This window comes from Pinus tabuliformis, chromosome 9 (assembly GCF_031772625.1).
Source record: "Pinus tabuliformis cultivar Carrire ecotype Pingquan chromosome 9, CPIR1, whole genome shotgun sequence".
In the NCBI taxonomy this organism is placed as follows: Eukaryota; Viridiplantae; Streptophyta; class Pinopsida; order Pinales; family Pinaceae; genus Pinus; species Pinus tabuliformis.
Window position 1 is genome coordinate 304,862,788 of NC_142307.1, and position 23,259 is coordinate 304,886,046.

The following is a 23,259-nucleotide window of genomic DNA, read 5'->3' on the forward strand; positions in this document are numbered from 1 at the left end:
GCCCTCTCCCGACCTGGTAGGGCTAGCTACCAGGTTAAGCGTGGTTTTATGTTACCCTAGACCTACCTTCCTTCAGCCTGAGGTAGATTTAGGCACTAACATTGACCATTCCCATTACTCCTACAAAGAGCATTAAATTGGATAGGGATTTTGTAGCAAGAAAATAGGGTTATAAAAGTTCAAAATAATGTTAAAAATATGATAAGGATAGAAAGCCTTTTTCAAATAAATACCAAAGTCTCTAGGTTCATCCCCTTTACCTTCCCATCTCACTTATAAATAAAAATCCTTCATGGGATAAAACAAGAGAAAGAATACAAGTAAAGTTATGCTAGTAGAGAGATCCATCAATTCAATCTTGTCTATTGAGACCCTTCACTGATTTGGATCATTGATCAATGGGGAAGGCCCATGGATAATGTTAGGGTCCTATAATAATAGGATTCATAATTTTGAATTGGTTATGATTAGTCTTGTAATATTGTACATACATTTTTCTTTCTACAAAATGTTTTCCCATATTAAAAATAAAAAATGTAAAGAGGATAAGTCCTAAAATAAAAATCAAAGGACTAAAAGAAAAAGATCAAAAAAGAAAATAAGATATGAACCCCACCAAAAGAGATATTAAAAACAAAACAAAAAAACAAAACACATTCTGAAAGTGATGCAAATTCAAATGCCACTATTTTTTACTTTACTTGGCAAAATAAGGTTGTGTGCAGCGTGTTAAAAATGCTACAATCCATGATGGTCAAATAGTTTAATCTTGATTCATTCATGCTTTAAATTTTATGCTGATAGATAGAGAATAAAGATATAGCCAAATTGTTTAATCTTGGCAGATCAGTAGTTAGGTAGAGAATAATAATGAACTCAATAGTTTAATCTGAGCCATTCGAAGTTATAATATTAGAATTAAATAGTTTGCTTATCAAAGAAAAAGAAATAAAGCGTTAGCAAGCTCAAATGCACCCAATGAATGAAGAGAAAATGCTAGGGTAAACAAAGGGTAGGTAAAAGAGGTTTTGTAGTGCACAAGGTTGCAAGCCCAAATGCACCTTCATTATGCTTAATCCTATGTTTCATGTGCAGGAGGAATTATCAAAGAAAAGTACATTCACAAAAGTCATATATTAGTTTGGATATTTAACCTAAAAGTTCTATATAAGTTTGGGCCTGAATACTAAAGCTTATTCACTAATGTCCCCTCATTTCACTAAATCCCTACATGTCTAGTTTATTAGTTTCCTTGCATTACCCCTTCATTACTTTCTTACTCACTAATTTCCCCTGCTTGATTCCAAAGGACCCTTCCCTTTTCATTTCCCCTTATTCTAACACATTTCCATTATAAAAACCCTTTCCCTTCATTTTAACCCCTTTTCCCTTTATTTCACACCTTTCTCTTTCAAAATCATTCTCCCCTTATCAATTTCCCTTTTCCATTTAAACCCACTAAAACCCCCTTATCCTAAGTTGAAAAAGTTAAATGTATCGGGCCCCATTAAAAAATCCTCCCCGATACCCTTTTAACTCAACCCTTATATTATTTCTATACATTTATTCCTGCTTTGTATATTTCACCCTCCCACTATATTATATTCCCAATCCCAAAAATCTTTGTATATGGGTTATAACCCTCCACCGTATAACCCATGGTCCCCACCTTTTAATACCCACCGCATATATTATTTCCCCATACAATTAAATTAAACCCAACCCCACACCCTGACTCAGCCCTCGCAACTCTGCCGCACGATAGCCCTCTGATCACCCACTTCCAGATCCAACGGCCCATACCCATATTGCACGCTCCCATCGTTTGACTGTTAAAATCCCAAAAGAACACAAGATTCATGGTTTTTCCCGATCACCTTTCTTCTACGTGGAAGCCCCACATTGTATCGTGTGCTCTAAAAAAATTCCACCCTACACTCAAAAGCGGTGTGATAAGCCATAATACTGCCTCCCCACGTAGGATGAAACCACCTATTGTTAAAACATTAACTATGTGCCCAAAGGTTAACCACTGTTGATTAAAAACCAAAAAGCCTCCCTTTTTACCCTTTGCACTATTATTTCATTACCAAGCAACCTCGCCTGACCAATTCTAAACCCTAAAGCTCTACTCAACTGTTTTAATCCCACTTACAACCAGAAGATGCTATAGACTCCAATTTGAATCAGCATAAAGACTATTGAAGCCTCAAAAAGCCTCTGCTGCTCCCACAGAACCCTGACTACACACCTAATCATTGTTTTCTAGGTATTCCTGAAAGTACCAGAAAGGCCCTATACTTAAAGCTCTGCACAGTATTTATAAAAGGTTAATCAATTGAACTAATTAAAAAACCTTGCCAAACTAAAGAAACCCACTGTGCATCCAAAAGCCCTTTCCTACAGACTGTATTCACCTTTTGCACTATTCCAGAAGTCTTGAGCTTACTCCTTAAGCGAGATAGTAATTAAATCAATAAAATAAACAAAGTTATGGCTTCCCAAAGAATTTTGTATGAAAAACCCCTACAAACCCCTCACCTGGATATTGACCACCTCCCATTGGCTAACAGAGATTTCCAAATCAAAGACATAGTTTCCCCTAACCATCTATTGAAACTCCACTACTGGAGTAAAGACAAATTCCTCAACCACAGTGATGATATTCAGTTATGGGAATCAAAATTGCCTAAATACTTGTTCCCACAGGTATACCAGTTCCCTGAAATCATCCACCTATGCCAAATCTGTTATATCCCCAACCAAAGAGCCATAGTCTCTCTAACTAATAGATTTTATTCACAATCATTGCAGAGTCAATAAACCAAATGTTGCAGGTCTAGCCAAAGCCAAATGAAACCCCATTTTCTATTGAAAACCTACTTGAACTGTACTTGAAGCTGGACCTTCCCAAGAGGTCTCAAATTTTTCAGACTTTCATCCTAGAAGAGGCTCATATTCCTACAGATAGTCCTCCATACTCTACCACCATTTTCTCTGAGAGGGTTAGACAAATTGTAACCATGCTCTCTTGTATTCTAGGATATACCACTGATGAGCATGTAAATGAGCCTATACTTTCTTTCCTCTCTATTTTTTTTCCTAGGCAAGCCTCCAGCTACAGTTTTCAATTTTGCCCAGTTCTTAGCAGACAGAATCCATGATCAATTGATCAGATTGCCAAATGAAAGAGTATTCAAATACTCTTCAGTATTGTTCCACATGTTCTTATATTTCCAATCAGACAAGTTTCTATTCAACATCCAAAAGTTGGACACTAAGGGCCATCCTAGATCTGTTATCTTTTGGACACCCTTAATCGAAAAATATTCCACTATTTTCAGCTACAAGGAGTTTATTGATTCCTTTGTTCACCAAGTTGTTAATATGCTAAAAAGTAGCAATCAGCCCAAGATCAATGATGAGATAAAGAAAGTTTTACAGTTGTCCAAGCACAGTAGAATAGGGGACTGGTATTTATACCAAGACCACACTGAAATTAGGGTGTATGGATGCCAGCTCACTCCCTATAAGTTGCCCAAATATCTCCCCATGAGAATATTTGCACTAGAGTATATCAGGCATATTATAAACTCGGATGATGTGAATTTTCTATCAGATAAGAAGAAAACACAGTTCAAAATCAAAAACCAGCTTGGTCATTTTATCTGCAATAATAGGGAGGCTAGAGAAGAAGCAGAAAAGTCTTTACAGGAAATGAATTTCAATAGCAGTTTCAAATGGCAGTATGACCCTTTAGGTGTCATAAACAAACTAAGACTCAAATTTAAATTGAGCCCTTTTATGCATGAGTCCAGGCCAGACATTGAAAAATATGCCAACCAATCAAAGTGGTTGGAAAACACCTTGATAGATATGGAGAAACAGATGGATACTAGTTCCATTCTGCATACTCTAGCCCTGCAAGACAGAAATGCAAAAAGGACCAGGGAAGAAGGTTCTTTCTCAAACATAGATACAACACATGATAGATTTGAAATCATGTACAGGAAGAAGCCCAAGCTAAATCCTGTAAATGAGCAAGAAGAGACAGTTGAGACAGTTCAAATCATTGATATAGATACAGTGGTCAGAGAGAGTACAGCTCCAGTAGTTTCAGAGGAAACTCATCATCCATCAACCTCTAATACACAAATTATTCAAAAGCAGCTTAGTATTGAAGTTTCTTCATCCAGCAAACCAGTGGATAAAGAAAAAGATATAAAGGAGAAGTATAAAGAAATCAAGTTGAGAAATGAAGCATTGAAAGCTAAAACCTATGCCCAGTATTTCAAACAGAATCCTACTAATCAAAATAGATTACTTTCAGATTTTGACATTAAGATAGGAAAAATGTAGATGACCTTTTTGTAATGCACAGTACAACAGCCTAAGTCATCAACAGATTACAACAAGACAGAATTTGAAGTTTTGGCCAAGAATGTTCATCCTATAGATCAGATTGAATTTCATAAGCAAGCAGGAGAAATGATATACTCAACAATGACCAACAAGGCTATGAGTGTACAAAAACTTCAAAATTCTCTAGACAATATCACAACACAGTTTAAGCTAGAGAAAGCATCCTCACAAGAAAAGGATAACAGAATCAAGTCACTAGAAGACTTTTTTATTGAGATTTGCTATAATCCAAATGACATCAAGGTAGCAGAAAAGCTCATAAAAAAGAAGAATGAAGACATTGTTGCATTAAAGAAGCAACTAAAGTTTCCTCCTTCTGAACATCCACAAACCAAGGAAGTTCTAGAGAGCCAAAGCCAAAAAGATGAGATGATGGACCTCATTTTGCAGTTAAATGCTTAGTTAAAAGAAATGGAGAATGAGATGGATAAATTAGTACAGGAGAAACAAGCCACCATTGAAGCAGCTACTGCTACTGCTATTCCTACAGTTACTACAACAGTTCCTTCTACTTTGGCAGCCTCACTGGCCATAGCAGCTCCAGTAGCTACAACACTTCCCACTGCCTCAACAACTACATCAGCAACAGGTTCAACAACAGGAGAATCTCATCCTAGTGATGAAGCAAGTAAATTGATCAAATCCATGGAAGATATGTCCATCCAAACCACTGAAATAAATAGACTTAAGGAACAAATAAAAAGTCTAGAGGATGAAAATAAATTGGCTCAAATCATGCATAAGAATGAAGCTCAGAAGTCAAACAGGTTGAATGAAAGGATATAGAAGTTGGAGAAAGAATTAACATTGAAAGAGCCATTAGCCCAAGAAAAACAACTTTTATGGGCCAATATCATTGACTCGGTGAATGATATTTGGCCATCTATACAGTTGATATTTGAGCAGAACTATTTTTTCAAAGAGGCTGGTGAGGCAATTCAAGGGTTAGAGCCGAACTTGGAAATATGCCAGAAGAAGCCTCAAGAATAATCCAGTTCCTTAACTCAAAGAAAAAGTATGAATTGCAAGAGCTTGGAATAGCTGAAAAATTAGGACCATACTAGAGGTAAAGAAGGTAATCACCAAGAGGAACCTGATGATACAGCTTGAGGAGAAGTGCCAAACAATGGAGCTATAAATAGCTAGGTTCATGGTCAAATTTGATGCTTCGAGGCAGAAAGGTCTGCCTAATCCATTGGTGATAAATGACAGGTTGATGCCACATGAAGACTATGATAAGAAAATTAGAGAAGTGGCAAAGGAACAAGCCAACAATTCCTCTATGAAAGGGATGCCTACAGGAAAAGTCCTTTACCACACTTTTGAGAACCTCTTTTACCTCCATCATGAAGTAAAAATCTTTTTGTAAACAAGCCCACTTTTGCAAAATACACAAAAATTGATGAAGTCTATAGAAGAATGGTAAATATTAAATTCCCAAATGCAGAGACTTGGGAAAAGTTGAATGATTTACTATAAAAATGCAAGGTAAACAATGAATAAAAAGCAATGAAGGTAAAACAACAAATAAACTAAGTCAAAGAGTGTTATATTTTAGGCTTTTGTGGAAGTTTTTTGATTCATGATCTGGATTATCCACAGTTTTCAGTTCATTCTGCCAACGTTTCAAACCCCAAAGGGGTCCATCATCAGGACAAATAAGAAAGAATAAGAATGAGAGATTATTGAGAGAGAAGAGAGTTGCGACCTGGAAATAAATACAAGAACCCTAAATTCATAAATGAGGGCCGACATATGATTTCTAATTATTATTTTATTTATTATTATTTAAAATTATGAACAAACATTAAAATTAAAAATTTTCTATAATTAAAATATTAAAATTATGAACAAATATTAAAATCTTTACTATAATTAAATTATATTAATTAATATAACTAAATTATATTACTTATATTATTATAATTAATATATATAATTAATATAATATATATATATATATATATATATATATATATATATATATATATTATATATATATATATATATATATATATATATATATATTATAATTAATTTATATAATTATTCTAATTTATATAATTTAATATAAATTAATTAATATAATTTATAAGATTTTATAAGATTTTTAATATAATTAATATAAATTAATTTATATTAATTTATATTAATATAATTAATATAATTATATAATTATATAAATTTGCTTTAATTGATTTAATTAAACTCTCGGAATGCAAGACCCCTTATTTCTGATCCTGAGCTTCCAAGGGTCCGGGGGGGGTTATTTGTTTTATCAGAGGAAGCCAATTTCCACTGATTTCACTAAAGAAACAGCTAAAGAGAGAAAACAACAAAAGATCAAAACAGAAAACAATAAAAGAGGGACAGCTTGCATTAGTTACATATATGTCTCTATCCTCTTGCATGAAGATATTTCTTTTTCCTTGAATAATTCCTAAAACAGCTTAGGATATTTTGTAATAAGTTTTTTGTATAAATACTTCATAATTCGAAGTAGAGGGTGTGGATTGTTGAACATTTCTATAGTTATTATTGATCTGAAAACCTAAGGTTTATTGTAACATTTTCAAGTCAGTAGACTGGACTGAGTAATAAAGGCATTGCATTACAGGATTCATGTGTTGGGCCACTTCAATGAAGTATCTTTCATTTGTTATATTGTTATTTTCTTAAGTATTTCACATACATACATGTTTTCCAATTTGAATGAAATAACTAGAATGTTACTTCAGAATTTGTTTAAGTACACCCTGTCTTAAATAGTTATTCATTTTGATGTTTTCTTCTGATGTCCAAAGTAGGGAATTCTTCATTGCTTCCTAGTTTCGATTGACCTCTTTCATTTCCTTCATTATCTGGTTTGAGGAATCCTTAACTGCTTCTTGACCCTGATTGAAAAACCACTTCACCATCCAGCCTAAAAGATCTGAATTTACTCAACTACCTTGCCCTGTGAACATTATTTTTAAAACTTGATTCAGTCTTGTTTTCTTGACATTTGGACTCCATAGCCCAATGGTAAAAAGACATTTATCTATCCAGCTAAATCAGTTATTCCACCACCAAATCAAATCAAAACCCAATCAAGCTTAAACAACTAGCCTAAAATCAATTAAATCAACAAAGTTAAATCATTAAGAGAGAGCCCTCTTTGAGCATTAGGAAGGTTAGATCCTAATCTCAAAAGTAGGTTTGTGGTTACCTCTATCATCTCTTTGAACACAAAATGACAACCATAGGGAAATTTTAGAGTGATAACATAGTGGCTACCATACTGGGGAACGAGTCCTCGGTTCAATAAACCTTAAAGGAAATCCTAAATCTCATCTTTGCACCTTAAGGCCATTTAGGGTTGTCAAAGGTTTCATTAAAAAGTTAAAAAATTAAAATTTTGGCTTCCAAAAGAACATACTATACCAGGGCACATCCAGATCCAAAACTTGCTATAAATGTTGATAATCTAGACAAAATCTTGAGAAAAAACAATAAAGTAGAAAGTCAAGAAAGCATTAGTCGGATAACCAAAGAAAATTCACTTCCTAAAGAGTTATCAAACTTATAGGATCTTCAATTTGATTTATCATTTGAGCATTCATTTGTTTCGTACCAAATCTTAAACTTCAGCCCATGATATTGTAATAGACCCTGCTTTTATTCAATTTATTGAATTAAAGAAGAATATTGTTCATCCTAATTTAGATCAACATGTTCTAGACACTTTTGAAAAACTTGATGCTTTAACCTCAAATTTGATAAGACACATAGATGAAGCTTATTTTCAATAGTCAGTTGAATTAGTTGCCCTAATTGCTACTACTCCTAAGCCTTCTACCATTCCTTCAGAGTCTGTAAATTCATCTTTATTTAGTACCACCTCATATATTATTTCCACTACACTTCATTCCACAGAATCATTCATCCCCAAGCTTCCTCTTCAACCTAGAGTTTTATTTCCATCTCCAAATACTTCAAGCTCATCTGTAAGCCCTTCAATTTCATCTTCAAGCACTACCACTTTACCTCCTAGCCAATCTAGAATCTTAGCCATGGCTGCCAGATATGCTCCTTTGACCTTACCAGCTCAAGTACATGCCATGCCCCAAGACTATCAGAGTAAAATCTTTCAATTTGATGGTACTGGTCAATATACTACACAACAACATGTAAATAAAATGAATGATTACTTTGAATTACATGAAATTGATGAAGAAGATGTACAAATGAGATTATTTGCACAAACACTAGCAGGAGATGTCAAGAAATGGTTTAAAGGTTTACCTGCTAGTCATATTGTTGATTTACCTACTTTCCATAGATTGTTTATCAATAGATGGGAAAGGAAGAAAAATCCTTTACAAATATTATCTGAATATGAAAACATTAGAAGAGCTCCTAATGAATCTATTCAGGACTATTGTACTAGGTTTAACAGTATTTACAATGCAATCCCTGCAAATATCAAACCTCCCCCAGACTTAGCACTAATTAAATTTCCTGATGGTTTTGACATTGATATGTCTTACCAATTGAGAGAAAGAAACCCTCCAACTCTAGAACAAATGCAGAGTGATGTAGTTAGTGTAGAAGCTAACTTGTTGGCTAAAAGAGCTAGAATGAGGAATGAAAGGAGAGTTACCATTAAGGAAGAACCATCCACTTCAGATGTTAAGATAGATACTTTGGATAAAAGTTTAGAAAAGTTAGTGGATAGATTAGAAATTATGGAAAGAAACCCACAATGGGATAATCAACAATAAGGTCCTCAAATAAGAAATCCAAACTTTAGGCAGAATCCCAATGCTGGTAAATCTAGAGAAGGACCACCTAATCAATAGATTAGACCACCTTTCCAAGAAAACTATGTTGAAAGTTCTCACCAAAATGAAGAATATGAAGACACTTTGATTAAATTAATGGGAATAAATGATGGTAATACTATTTTTCTTACCCAAGAAGAACAGGAATTATGCATGTTACAACAATTATAGTTACAATATGGAGAGTCCTTTGATTATAAACAAGGTTATGAATTTTCCATTAATGAAGTTCATAAGCAATATAACCTTAGGAGTAAGAAAAACACAAAAGCCCCTACTAATAAAACTATCCAAACTCAGACTAAGAAAATAGTGGGAGCTCCTGCAACCAAAGTGCTGCAAATTCTCTCTAGGGAAACCCAAAAAACTTTCACTCCAAAGATTGCAACCAGTCCAAAAATTGTAGACATTACAGATACTGCTGTCAAAACTTCAGCTGATATTCAAAAATCAGCTGTTGTTAAAACTTCAAAAGATGTCCAAAAATCAAATGATACTCAAGCTTCAAATTCTATTCAGATTTCAATTGCTTCCCAAACTATTCCAAATCAAAGAATTGAAAATAGTAAAACAATAGACACCCAAATAGAAACTAAATTACCAACTGAAGATAAGAAAGGAAAGACTACACAAACTCAAATTTCCAAGGAGGAAGTCATTCAGTTAGGCAAAACACAGACTCCATTTAATATCCAAACTGAAATTGCCAAATTGAAAATATCAGTTCCTTTAACATAATTGATAAAAAATGATTCCTACAAAGCCCAAATCACTGAAACACTGAATATAGATGAAGGAGAAGACTCTGTTAATCTAAATGATGACCAACCAGAATTAATATTTGGTCTTGAGGTAAATGGAAAACATGAACAAAGTGGTGTTCCTCCATTCTACATTAGCTTGACTATTCATGATCAAATCTTACACAATGCTATGTTAGATTCAGGAGCATCTCACAATTTAATGCCTAAAGCAATCATGGAAACATTGGATTTAGATATAACCAGACCATACAAAGATCTTTTCTCTTTTGATTCTAGTAAATTTAAATGTCTGGGCTTAATAAAAGACATGTGTGTCACTCTAGTTCAATACCTAGGTAAGAGTATTGTCATGGATATTGTAGTTGTTGATATCCCTCCAAAGTATGGAATGCTATTATCTCGCTCATGGGGAGAAAAATTGCAGGGATCTCTACAATTAGACATGTCTTATGCCACAATTTCAGTATTTGGTCAGCCAAAAAAGCTTTATAGAGAAACTTTAATGAAATGCATGGTCAGTAGTACAGATAAACCACATAACTATCCTATTTATTATGTACATTCTGATATGGATTCTTTCATTTTATGTAATTCAGACACTAAAAAAGACAATAACACAGTTGTAAAACAAGAACACAAAGAACCTGATAGTGATAATATATTTCATGAATCTAGGTGGCACCTAGACTTTGATGGTTCAGTGAACAGATTAGGAGCAGGTGCAGGAGTTTGGATTCATAACATGGAAAGTAATCATTCTGAAGGTCATGCCTTTAGATTAAACTTTAAATGCACAAACAACATGGCAGAGTATGAAGCTTTAATCTTAGGATTGCAAATTGTAAGAAACCTTGGAGCCAAGAGAGTGTCTATCATGGGAGACTTGGAATTAATCATAAAACAAATTAAAGGAGAGTATTTTGTGAATAATCCTAGACTTAGCCAATACAAAGAAACTGTTCTAGATCTGATTAAAGAACTTCTTGAAATTGATTTTGTTGTTATTCCTAGGAAACAGAACATGCAAGCTCACATTTTGGCCACGTTTTCTAGCACTTGCATATTTCCGTTTCAGCCCAATCACCAGTACACTACAAAGGTAATACATAGGCCTGTCATACCTAATAATTTAAAATATTGGCAAATTTTTTTACAAGATTCTCAAATCTATGATTTTATGAATGCTGAGGGAGAATTCCAAAAATGTAACATAGATACTGATTATACAATAGATCGCATCATAAATAGTGAGATAGATATAAATGTTGTAGATGTAAATAAACCCACTAAATTCACTAAGTAGAAATAGATAACTTAGAAAAAGTAGAAATAGAAGAATTAGTTAATGATGATTCTGAGATTTTAAACCTTAAAAATAACTTTTTGCAATTTGACAACTGCCCAAGCATATATTATTGCTTTATTTAACGTGCCCTAGAATAAACAATTAGTCTTAGAGACAATCCATACTTTTAAAAAAGTTTAGAGGTGCATTATCATGTAGATTTTATTTTTATTTTTATTTATTTTCTTAGATTTTTGTGGTTGTCGTTTTTTAGGTTGTATTTTTCTAAATTGTGTATTTTATTTTATTTTAAAAATGGTATTTAAGATTATAAAAATATTTATTTATTATTTATATTTAAAAATAAGTTAATAATTAATATATAATCATAATAAATATATTATAAAGCGGGATTGTAATCCATGTATTAATAAAAAATAATTTACTTTTTAAACATTCAAACTATGTCTAATTAATAAAAAAAAATAATAATATCTAATTAATATAAAAACGAGTTGTTTTTAGTGTGATTTTTTGGAAGTTTTTTCGGTGAATTTTTCTGTCTAATTTCTCTAAAATCCGATAGGAATTTATTGAAATCACAAGTTTGATGGGTAACCCCTGCACAATAGAACTACCCTAGGGGTTTTTCAGGGTGTTAGATCCATATATATAGTCAAAGCACTAGTTTAAATAACACAAATCAAGATTTCACCACAAATTTTTCCGTCGGATCCCAGCACTAGAAACTCCAAAAAGTCGCACTAAAGACAACTCCATAGAAAAATGGATTACAAAGGAAAATATATTATAATAAAAGGTGAAGATAAATATCCTTAAATTCAACATAAAGTTTGGTAAGTTTGATCTTTACCATAGTTAGATATAAATAAGATTTCATGTTGTCCTGGGAGTTTTTTATTTGTTGAAAAATTGTTAATTTGTAAACTAACTTTAGTATTAATATGATAAAAAAATATATAGTTTCTTATTACATTTAACAATATCCATATTTAAGTTCTTTATATGAATTTGTGCAATGGCCGAGAATTGAGAGGAGAACACCTGATGGCAATTGATGGGCCTCATTAATAGGTATATAACAAGGCCCATCTGGTCATCCTTAAACATATATTTACTTCTTTCCTCACATTTGATAACATATTTTTTACTATAATGTGTTTATTTGGGTGACTAAAGGATGTTTATCATATATTGTGGCCTAAAATGATTAATATGCAGGAAAAGAGTGCCATTTACTATGAAGAGATATGTTGGAGGCATCTAGAGAAGATGTAGGAGGCTTTACCCATGCATTTACTCACCTACAACTCAACTTGCTCCTGTATTTACTCACCCACAGTTCGGGAATATACTAACAGGTTATGCACTCAAGGATTGTGAGGATCTCATGGAGCTAGATCCACCTTTTTATGGATTTTGGAGGGAAGAAACCCTCTTTCTAAGGAGGTTGCCCCTCAGTAATTTTTGTATAAATAAGGAATCACAAGGGCTCAATACAATTCAAACTTTTGGAGAAGATAAAGACTACTAAGAGCTAGGAACTTCTCATTGTTATTCCTTTCGTCATGTATTTGAGCATTTTTTTATATTAATGAGAAGCCTTATGTTATCTTAAATTTTATTGTGTTTTATAGGGTTTATTCCCGTTGGGTTAGGGCCCAACCCAGAGGCTCTAGTCTCTCTCTTTTGTGTATTTTATTCACGTCTTTTCTTTCCTAGCAGTATTTCCTTTCCTTTCTAGCAGAATTTGTTTATGAGAAAATTGCTTGTGCAAGTTTGTTAATCACCTCTCTTGTGGGAAGTGTGATTGTAGATATTAAGTTGGCAAGCCAAAAAGATATAGTTACTCTCTTTCTGTAGTAGTTAGATATTTTATTAGCCTTCTTTTTGCATCTTTGTTTTCTACAAATTGGTAATTTGTTTAGCAGTTTTCTTAAGCATAGGAAGCATAATCTCTTGTGGTTGCAGGTCATGTGCAGATACTACAAGATAGATTTCCTTTTAATGCAGTAGTTAGATCTTGAATAAAATTCAACTCATCCTTTCTTTGTTATTTCAATTTTTTGCAATTTTTATTGTTAACATGCTCTAGATGTTTGGAAAGATTAAGTAACTTTTGTGGTGTGTAGGTCCTACTATTGAGTGCAAGGTAAAGCACTATCATTTAAACTCCTCATCATACCACCATATCCTTTCTTTCCCCCTCAACAACTCCTTCAATACATTGTTCACCAAGAGTTCATTTACAATTTGTTGAAGGCCACCGTGTGCATTTCTCCTTGTGCAAGATGGGCCCCTGAGGGGTACTAAGCTTGGAAAGGACCTCATAAAACCTTCTTCTACCTTCCATTACCCTATCCCAACTTCAGATCGCCTTTTTAGCCCTTATAATGCTCATGAATTCAATCCTATAGCAAAACTGGGAAATCTTGTATCATCTTGTAGCATCGTGTAGAAGATCTCCAAAGTTTACCATAATTGTCGTTAAAGCTTTATTTTTTCCTCCTAGCCCTTAATAATGTCCCTTAGGCTCTAAAACCATGATTGAGGAAGACCAATGACCACTTAGGGCATGCCCTTCCACCGCTGCAATTCATTTATGCAATTAGGGTTAGCAAAAGGTTTCATGAATTAGATAGCACCGTGATGATTTGCATGATTACTTTATGAAGAACCTAATGAAATTTGTTTCAAGGATATAATCTCTCTTGAATGTAGTTATTGAAGATTAATTTCATGATCTTTACTTCGTGCAAGTTATATTAGGTTTTCTTTCTTTGTTTTATGATTATTAAGCTAGGATTTCCATTTCAAGCATTGTTAATTCTTATGCATAGACTAGGTTTCCCCTTGATGCAACATCTACATTTTGTAAATAGATTAATGTCTACATTGTTCAAGTAGAGTGGCCTTTACAATTGTGTAATTAGAGTAGCCTTTGCATTTCTAGAAGTAGGTTAGCATTTACATTTGTGCAAGTAGGTTAGGCTTTACATTTCTTCAAAGTATAGTAACATTTCCATCCCTACAAGTAGATTAGAACTATCCTTTTATGCAATCTCTTTTTCTTACAAATCTAGATTAATTTGATAGAGGGGTCTTTGTATACCTTGGTTTGGTCCATTGCCTCATAGTAGCTTGAGTAGAGCTTAGCCTATTGTGCATATAGCATTTCCACCTCTTAATTTTGTACAAACCTTGGGTTCATAATTATAGTTGGTAATCTTGGGAGTTACAAAATTCAAGTTGCAATACTGAGGCTCATCAGCAGTGGTGGAAGGGAGGAATAGTTTTCAATGATGGCTGAGAGGTAAAGGTTGTAGTGGTGGAACCATAGTAGGTCCGTGAAGGATTTTGACAGGGATTACCTCTAACGCCACTCCAACATTTACCCACTTTCACTGACCTGTTAGGGTAAACATGAGCTTAGGGAAGTATAGTTAAGGAAGTAGAATTGACAAACTCAAAATTTACTAACCTTCCTCGGGAGCTACAGGACACCCAAAAGTCAAGCAACCACTCCCAGTACCCAAACCCTGAGTTGGAATGCCTTTTTGTTGACCTAGGCTCCCAAATGCATGCATGTGAATGCCTCCATGTGGTTGAGGGCCTCTGACCACATGCAAAAGCCTACCAAGGTGAAATTGTGACCCAAATTCCTCAGTTCAGAGGGTGTGGTCTTGAATTTTGAGCCTAAGTTCCAGTTCATCCTCCAAAACACTACCTAGAACTCAATGAGATATTCCAGAATGATAAATAACATCGGGACAAAGTCATATAGACATAAATTGATCAAAGACTTGACCTCACCAAGCCTAACCATGACAATCAATTCATCAAACATATTGAGAACGTGTAATCTACAGGTCATGAATGCATATCTGAACATAGGGATCTAATACTTATTTGAGAATCATCAATAAGGTCTAATGCACTCTCATAATAGTTGCAATAACACTTATTAGCTCATGCATTCAATAACCATTCATCAACAAATCAAACATATCAAGAGTCATAGCTAGAACATGTTATGGAACCATGCTTATAACCAACATGTAACCAGAATAATAACCATGAGAGAAAGGTCATCAAATTCACATAATAACAAGTAAAAATACTTATGAAATACAATAGGAAAAGAGCTCTTATTAACATATGAAAATCTAACAAATTCAAGGACTTCCACGTACCACCTGACCATATATTGACCTAAACCAAATCTATCTTTTAGCCATCACCCCCATGCCATATTCCAAGCATGAATGTGGGACTCAAGAAGTAAACAACCAGATCTTCCCAGAGATTAAACCACCTTCACCCTCATGCTCTTGTGATCCTGCCAAAATCGTTCAAGAGTTCACATAAGAAAACCAATATATAAACAATTGGGGCTTCCCGGAGCTTAAACCACATCCACTCTTAGGCTTTATCATAATCCTGCCAAAACTAGTCAAGGGATTAATAGGCCCAAAACAAGCTTGGATGTCTTAGAATTTCTTCACCAATACCTTGAGGAATTTTCTTGTCTCCACCCGTAGGCTTTACCGCAATCCTTCCAAAATCGGTCAAGGGATACCTACGCCTTATGAGAATTTTCCTAAGACCACCTCACCTGATTCCAAAACCATCCATAAATCCAAAGCTCAACCAAATAAAAGAACCCCATCACACCATGGCTATCCGGAAATGGCAAGGCAAGGCTGAAACCACTATCACACCTGGAAAAATGAATGCCAATGGCAGTACGAGAACCAAATACACACATGCAACTTATTAACTGCAAGTCTTCCCATTGAAGCTACTTGATCCAACCTTTCCTTACTTATTCCTTGCTTTCCTTGTCCTTTTGTTGCCTTCCTTTTCTTTCCTTGCATGCTTTGTCCTCTTGGTGCTCTTCTCTCTCTGAAACTAATTCCAAATCCAAACTGACAAAAATCTAGACCAACCAAAAGTTGTGAATTGATCCTTAGAAGCATTTTTATCATGCAGGCCTCCATTTTGTTCTATTTCTTCTATTTTTCCTTCAATTTCCTTCTCATGCAAATTTGTGACCTTTCATCTCCCTTTTCTCCTATTTTCCTTTTTTCATAAATAAAATGTCAATTAATGCCTCTTTTCCTTTGCCAATGCCTTTTCCAATTTCCTTAGCCATAATAAACTAAAAAAAACACCCACTAGGATGTTTTTCCCAACATTCAGCTTGGAATACATGTACCATGACCTTGGTCTTATTTTGCCTTTATCAACTTATTACATGAACTTTTAACCCACTATTGTTACAAACCCCTCCCCCTTAAGGGAACACCGTCCTCGGTGTTCTATGACACATGTGACTAGCAAGACCATTGAAACCATAACATACTACTTATGGAGCTTTATAACTTAGCTTGATGCAGTATTTACAATGAACAACCTGCTGAAAAGAAAAACCAACATGAAAATCATACCACTTATTGGAGCTTTATAACACAGCTCATTGTGATATTTACAATAAAAACATACATAAATATGTACATATACCGAAACTCCTTGCCTCAACCACCAAACAATGAAGGATACATAGCCTGCATTTGATCAACCACCTCCCACGTAGCATCAAGCCCAAAGTGCTTCCACTACTCTTTAACTTTCTTGATTGCTTGGTTTCGGAGCATGGGTTGTTTCTGCTGAAAAATGCATTGAGAGTTACGGCTGGAATTCCCCTTCTGGCTCCACCTACAATACAAACTAGTCAATCACATGATCAACATCTTCTCATACTTCTTAAGTAATGACACATGGAAAACATCATGGACTTTCACTATCAGAGGCAGTGCAAGTCTATAGGCGACTAGCCCAATCCTCTCAAGGATCTTGAAAGGACCACAATACTGAGGTGCCAACTTGGCACATGATCCAATCCTTAATGAGATCTTCTTAGGCTTGATGCGCAAATACACATGCTCCCCAACTTGAAACTCCTTAAACACCTTGTGTTGATTTTCATAAATCTTATGTCTATCCTATTTTACCTTTCTATTCTTCTTGATAACTTGCATTTCCTATTCCATTTATGCCAACATGTTTAGTCCAATCAATACCATGTTCACTCGATCACTCCAGTTGATGGGACTATTATAACTCTTCCCATATAGTGCCTCAAATAGACTCATCTTCGGTGACTCATGATACCCATTGTTATAAGAAAACTCAACTAATGGAGGATACTCCTCCCACCTCCTTTGTTGGTGCATAACATACATTCGCAACATGTCTTCCAGAATAATGTTGAACCTCTCTATTTTTCCATATATCTGTGGATGATAATTTGTACTGAAGGCCAAATTTGCACCAAAACTTGCAAATAACTCCTTCCAAAACCTGGAAGTGAACATGGCATCTTTGTCGGATATAATCTTCTTAGGAATGCCATGCAATCTCATTCTCTCCCTGATGAATACCTGAGCTACCTCGCTAGCTAAATTACTAGACTTCACTAGAATGAAGTGAGCTACCTTAGTCAACCTATCGACCAAAACCATGATGTAATCATGTTGTCTAGATGTTTTTGTCTTAGTGGGTCTTCACCCAGGTTCATAGTTAGTTTTTCCAAACAAATCCATACACTACTAGCCCTTTCAGCATCAACCCGCGGTGCACGGACTGAAGTCTCACCCGAAGCAGTATGGGGGGATGCTGGAACCAAGTTTCTACACCCAGAGATTAGTGTAATGTCCTTTTATGTCCTAAACCCGCCTTCGCGCAGATCGACAAGCCCTTAGGGCTTATTGATATAACTTCCCTTAATCAGATTTTGTACCTCCATGAACGTTCACGGCTCTCTTTCACGGACCCTAAACAGGTGAATCAACCACTTACGTGCTTTTGTGATTACTCCTAATTCTGTATTTACTCATATCATATTAAGTGTTTAATAACTTTACCATGCAACAAGATATTCTTTGCGTAATCTGTTACTATTACTTGCGTTCATATAACAATATAAATCATGTAAAGTCACGCATCAATACAGTATTATTTCATAAACCCATCATTCATCACATCATAAAAGTGCATTCATTCATAACAAAATAAATAGACAAAACACAGGATTTTATGGAATAATCTCTTTATTAATGCTTCAACTCTACTTATAGACTCAAGACTTCCTTACGCACTCAGTTGGAGGGGTCTGCGCACTTAGCTGGAGGGGTCCGTGCACTCAGCTACAAACTCTACTCTAGGCCTCTGCGCACACAGCTGTAGAGCCTCTCTTCTACTCTAAGACTTCTTCGTTCTTACTCTTACTGAACCATTACATTCGTCTTCATCATCTTCATTACCTACCTTAGACTCCTCTATGATTCTCCTAATTATACAATCCCATGGTCTGCGGGCCATGGGTGGATCTACAAAATGTGATACAACTTACATAAATAAGGGTAAAACCCTTTCTGAGACTTTACTATCTATGCACTCCGTGACCACAACTTGCAGAGACTTTACATTTTATATAACAAAACTTGGGCTTTTTGCCCCAAAACTTGGGCTTTTGCCCCAAAATTGACCCTAGGGGACCCTTTCCCAATAGACCCCCAACACAAATATCATGACTCGCCCTCAAGTCACTCTACTGGAACAGAGACCTTACTGCAAAGATCTCCCAATTCTACTTGTGCCACTGCTACCTTAGTCGCACTCTACGTGGCTCCCTGTTTGATCTGCTCCACCAACTGCTCTATTGTTGGTCCTGCACTATCTGCCTTAATCTTTTGATGCGTTCTCTGTAGGCTTGCCAACTTCTCCTCAATGTTGGCGGAGATAACGTAGGCCTCATCCAGCCAAGGCCACAATCTGGTCTTGAGGACCTCCTCTTTCCTCTACACTGCTTCCACCTGTTTAAGCAACTATTTTGCCTCATGCATCTTGGCCAGTCATTGTGCTATAGTGATAGTGCGCACCGTCACTCTCGCTTCATCATACCGCTGCTGCAATTCACGGGATTCTGTATTTAACCTCTGTAGGTTAGGATCTTCCTACAACGTTGTGACTACCTCCATTGACAACTCAAAGAGCGCGGTGCAATCCACCACCTTGGCATCCACTGCTTCGACTCCATCCTTTACAGTTGCTTCGCGTTGTTCCCTAACCTATGGTAGAGTTGAGGGTTGTGACTTCAACTCTAGCTCTGTAATTTTCAAGTTCAGTTCAAACTGAACCTTCACCACTTTTGTCTTCGCGTCACGCACACCTATAGCCAACTTCCTAATCTTCGCCTCCACCAGCGCTTCCTCCAAGATATGTAGTTCAGGGACTCTTCTGCATGCCTCAGCCATTGATGAGCCCCAAAAATGGATAATTATTTGGGCTCATTCAACCTCCTAATTCGACTTAATCCACCATTCTCATTAGTTTATTGCATGTTTTTTATTATATTTATGCTAATAGAGTGAATTGGGTTAGTCATTATGCCAACAAGTCTAATGTGTGCTTTGTGTAGCCTTTTTGGTCAATTTGGAGACAAAATCAAAGGTGTAAATGAGCACTTGGCAGCCAAATTCGTGGGAGAACAAGGGAGAGGATTTATAGGAAGGTTTATCCTTCATTTATGGGCCCTTACCTCGAATTCTCCACCATCAGCTCGGAGTTCAAGGGCCACCAAATCAATTAACACAAGGCAGCCAAGCAAGTCAAGTAGGACTGTTGTTAACTGCAAGTTTTGGGCAGCCGAGTCCCTAAAGTTTAGGAGGACTGTTGGGGTCCTCAATTTGTATAAATAAGAGGGCTTAGCGCCTCATTTCAATTAGTCACTTTATAGTCATTTTTGTTAGCCAGTAGTTAGTCATTTTGTATTCATTTTGTAGTCATTTTGTAGTTCGATTTTTAGGCAGTAGATTAGCTTTGCTTTCAGCACATTTTCAAGTTCTCCTTGTGGACAGTTTTTGGAATGTAACATTTCTTTTGATCAATAAAGATGAATCCAGCTTTGCACCAGCTCTAAATCTCTCTTAGGAGGCTGTAGCTCTTGGGGTTGGGCCCATCTCAAGTGCCCAGTACCTCCTTTGTTTATCTTTATGTGTTTTTGTTGCATTCTTAGAATAAAATCTGCTATTTAGATCTAAATTTTGCTTTGTTATTTAGATTCTTTTGATGGTAAAAAAGGCTTTTCATTCTGGATTTAAGACCTTTTTGGTTTATTACTTTCGACTTAGTTACCGGAGAATCCATAGTAAGAACCATTTTCTGCCAACGTTTCAAATCCCAACCGAGATCCATCATCAGGACAACTTGAATGCTTGATAGAAGAAGAGCTTATTTAGGTTTCCATTCAGCTTATTTAATCCCTAAAATAAGCTCTTCTTCTATCAAGCATTCAAGTTGTCCTGATGATGGATCCCGGTTGGGATTTGAAACGTTGGCAGCAAATGGTTCTTACTGTGGATTCTCCGGTAACTAAGTCGAAAGGCTTTTCATGTTCAGATCTAGTTGGTAGGATAATAACAGAAAAAAGCTCCAAGAAAAGGGCCAACAACACTCTCTGTTTCGCCTCATCCTTATTGGATCAGGGGCTGGAATTGAAGAAACAGTGTTGCCCCAACAAAAACACTAGTTTGCTTGACCATGCAATCCTTAGTGTACTGTTTCATTTGCAGAAGTTAGTTATGGGTTCAGATCTCTGAAATGTTTCTTTGCATGATTGATGTACATGGTTTTCTTTCCAAATAAAGTTGTTGTTCATTCGTTTTATTGACAATTAGATTAGATTAGCTAGGACTTTGATTTGTAAGACATTGTTGATTCGGTTAAATGTACATTGTGCAGGGCATCTCTACCACTCTCTCATCCGCCTAAGCTTCATCAGAGCCATCTGATCCATCTCCTAGCTAGGTTCCTCATCTCACATCTGTCCTCTTGCCCACATAACCCTACCATTTTGTGCAATCATTGTTTTAGCCTTCTTTGAGCCAATTTAGCCATCTAAACCTCCTCACCACTCCATCCACCAGTCCCTGGGCCACTTCAGACCCCTATCCTACCTCCATATCCATCCATGCATCTTCCCTCACTCACCCATCCTCCAAAATCCAATTTTTAAACATCCTGTAGAAATTTCTGAACATCCTGTAGAAATTCCTGAAACATCCTGTAGAACCCCTGTAGACTTCCTGTAGAAGCTCACAAATGAGATTTCCTGATAGCTAAACTTTGTGAAACTCTCTGGAAGGGTGTTAGGGACTCCTTAGACCCTCTCTGAACCTTCCCGGCCTCTTCCAAGCATTTCTCCTCCTTGATCCACCCCTGCACAGTTAAAATCCAGTTAAAAGCACATGCATGATAATTCTAATAACTTATTCAAAAATACAAAAAGATGTTTTCTTCAGATAGAGGTAGTCTAGACACATGTATTTTACCTTCATAGAAGTAATGGCATCTCTTTCATTAGTTTGCATTCTCTCCTTTGCATCAGTAGGACTAGCTGGTAGAATTAGGGTTTGCTAGGGTTTGTGTTTTCCTTCAGTTTTTCAATCTCTTTTCGCAAATAGATTAGCTTCCTTTGAGTTAGCTTTCATCAATCAATTAAAAAGCTTCTTCTAAGAACTTATAGAAGTTGGCTTAAGCTCCTAGTGGACTCGTGCCAGCTGACCAAGTGACAGCTACGGCAAGAGCTAGTACTTGTGCATACAGCACCTTCGCTTCCAAGTTTGTTACGAACTACCGGGTTGATAAAATTAAAGAAGGGAGTTCCAGGAGTTGCAGCATTATTGTTGCAATACTGGGGCCCACCAGCCACCACGGCTGCAAGTTGTTTATTTTGCACCTGAACTTTCTTCCATGCTTCCAACGCTGCTAATTTCTCCACGAACATTTGTTCGTTGTTGAATTTGTACTTGTTGATCATGCTCAGCGCGTGCTTCTCTTGGGCCTTAACATCTGCTATCACACCTGCTTGTAGTGTGTGAAGAAACTCGCGGGGGAGCACAGACAGGTTGAGGCCAATATTCTTAAAAGTGCCAACAATAGCCTTGTCAGTGGCCGCCTCAACACTCAAAGCTCCATCAGGCAGCGTGACTACCCGGAGATCCATTAACCGAACCATCTTTGTTGCTTGAGTGGTCCCAGGCACCAAAATTGTTGATGCAGCGTTGCTTTGTCCTGCACCTGCCTGGATTCTGGTTGTCTGGATCTGTAGCTCACACAGATCCTTCTGTATGGTGCTCAATGCTTGCTTTTGTTGTTGCTCAAACTGCTACAGTAGTTCTGCAGTAGTATCCGGCACCTTGTCTCTGATTTCATCCAAGTCATCATTCATCAAGGTAATCTGATCTAGCGACGACTTGGTGGCTTTCAACTTCTTTCATTGTCCTTCCTTTTCTTGCTTCCTATACCACTTCACTTGGAAGGTAGTGCTCTCATGCTGATCTTTGTCGCCCTACTCTGACTGCTCTTCTTCCTTTGTTTGGGGCGAGGGAGACTTCTAACTTATTTTGGAGCCGTGATCTTCTTGCTCTGCCTGTTCCTTTACGATGTGCTCTGCTTCTACCCTGGCCTTCTCCTCAGCCTATTTCTTTCTCTTTTCATCCAACTATTGAACCTTCTATTTGGCTGCTTCCTTTTTCTTCTTCTCCACAAACTTGCTAGTCTTGGCAGCCACATCGGATGTGGAATGCCACTTTGTTAGCTAGCACTTGATGACCTCTACAATATCGTCATCCGTAGCCAGGTAGGGTAAGTCAAACCATTTCTTCTCAGGGTCCTTTTGCGTTTGGATGTAGACATGGTGGAAGTCCACTTTGAACTCTGTGTACCCTGAAAGTTGCTCGAACACGATTGGTGGCAACCACGTCTTTTGGTTGATGGCCAAGCAAATGCTCGCCTCCATCAGCACCCAAAAGACTTTTCTCTTTGTGACCTGCGCAACATATTTTGTGGCCCAGAGAGATGCAAACTTTGTCGCTTCCAA

General features: G+C 36.3%; 1 pseudogene; it reads right to left on the reverse strand.

Annotated features, from left to right (window-relative positions):
* The window catches only part of LOC149148441 (structural maintenance of chromosomes protein 1-like), a 162,093-nt pseudogene extending 139,698 nt beyond the window's left edge, over positions 1–22,395 (reverse strand).
* Between the last annotated feature and the right edge of the window lie 864 nt (positions 22,396–23,259).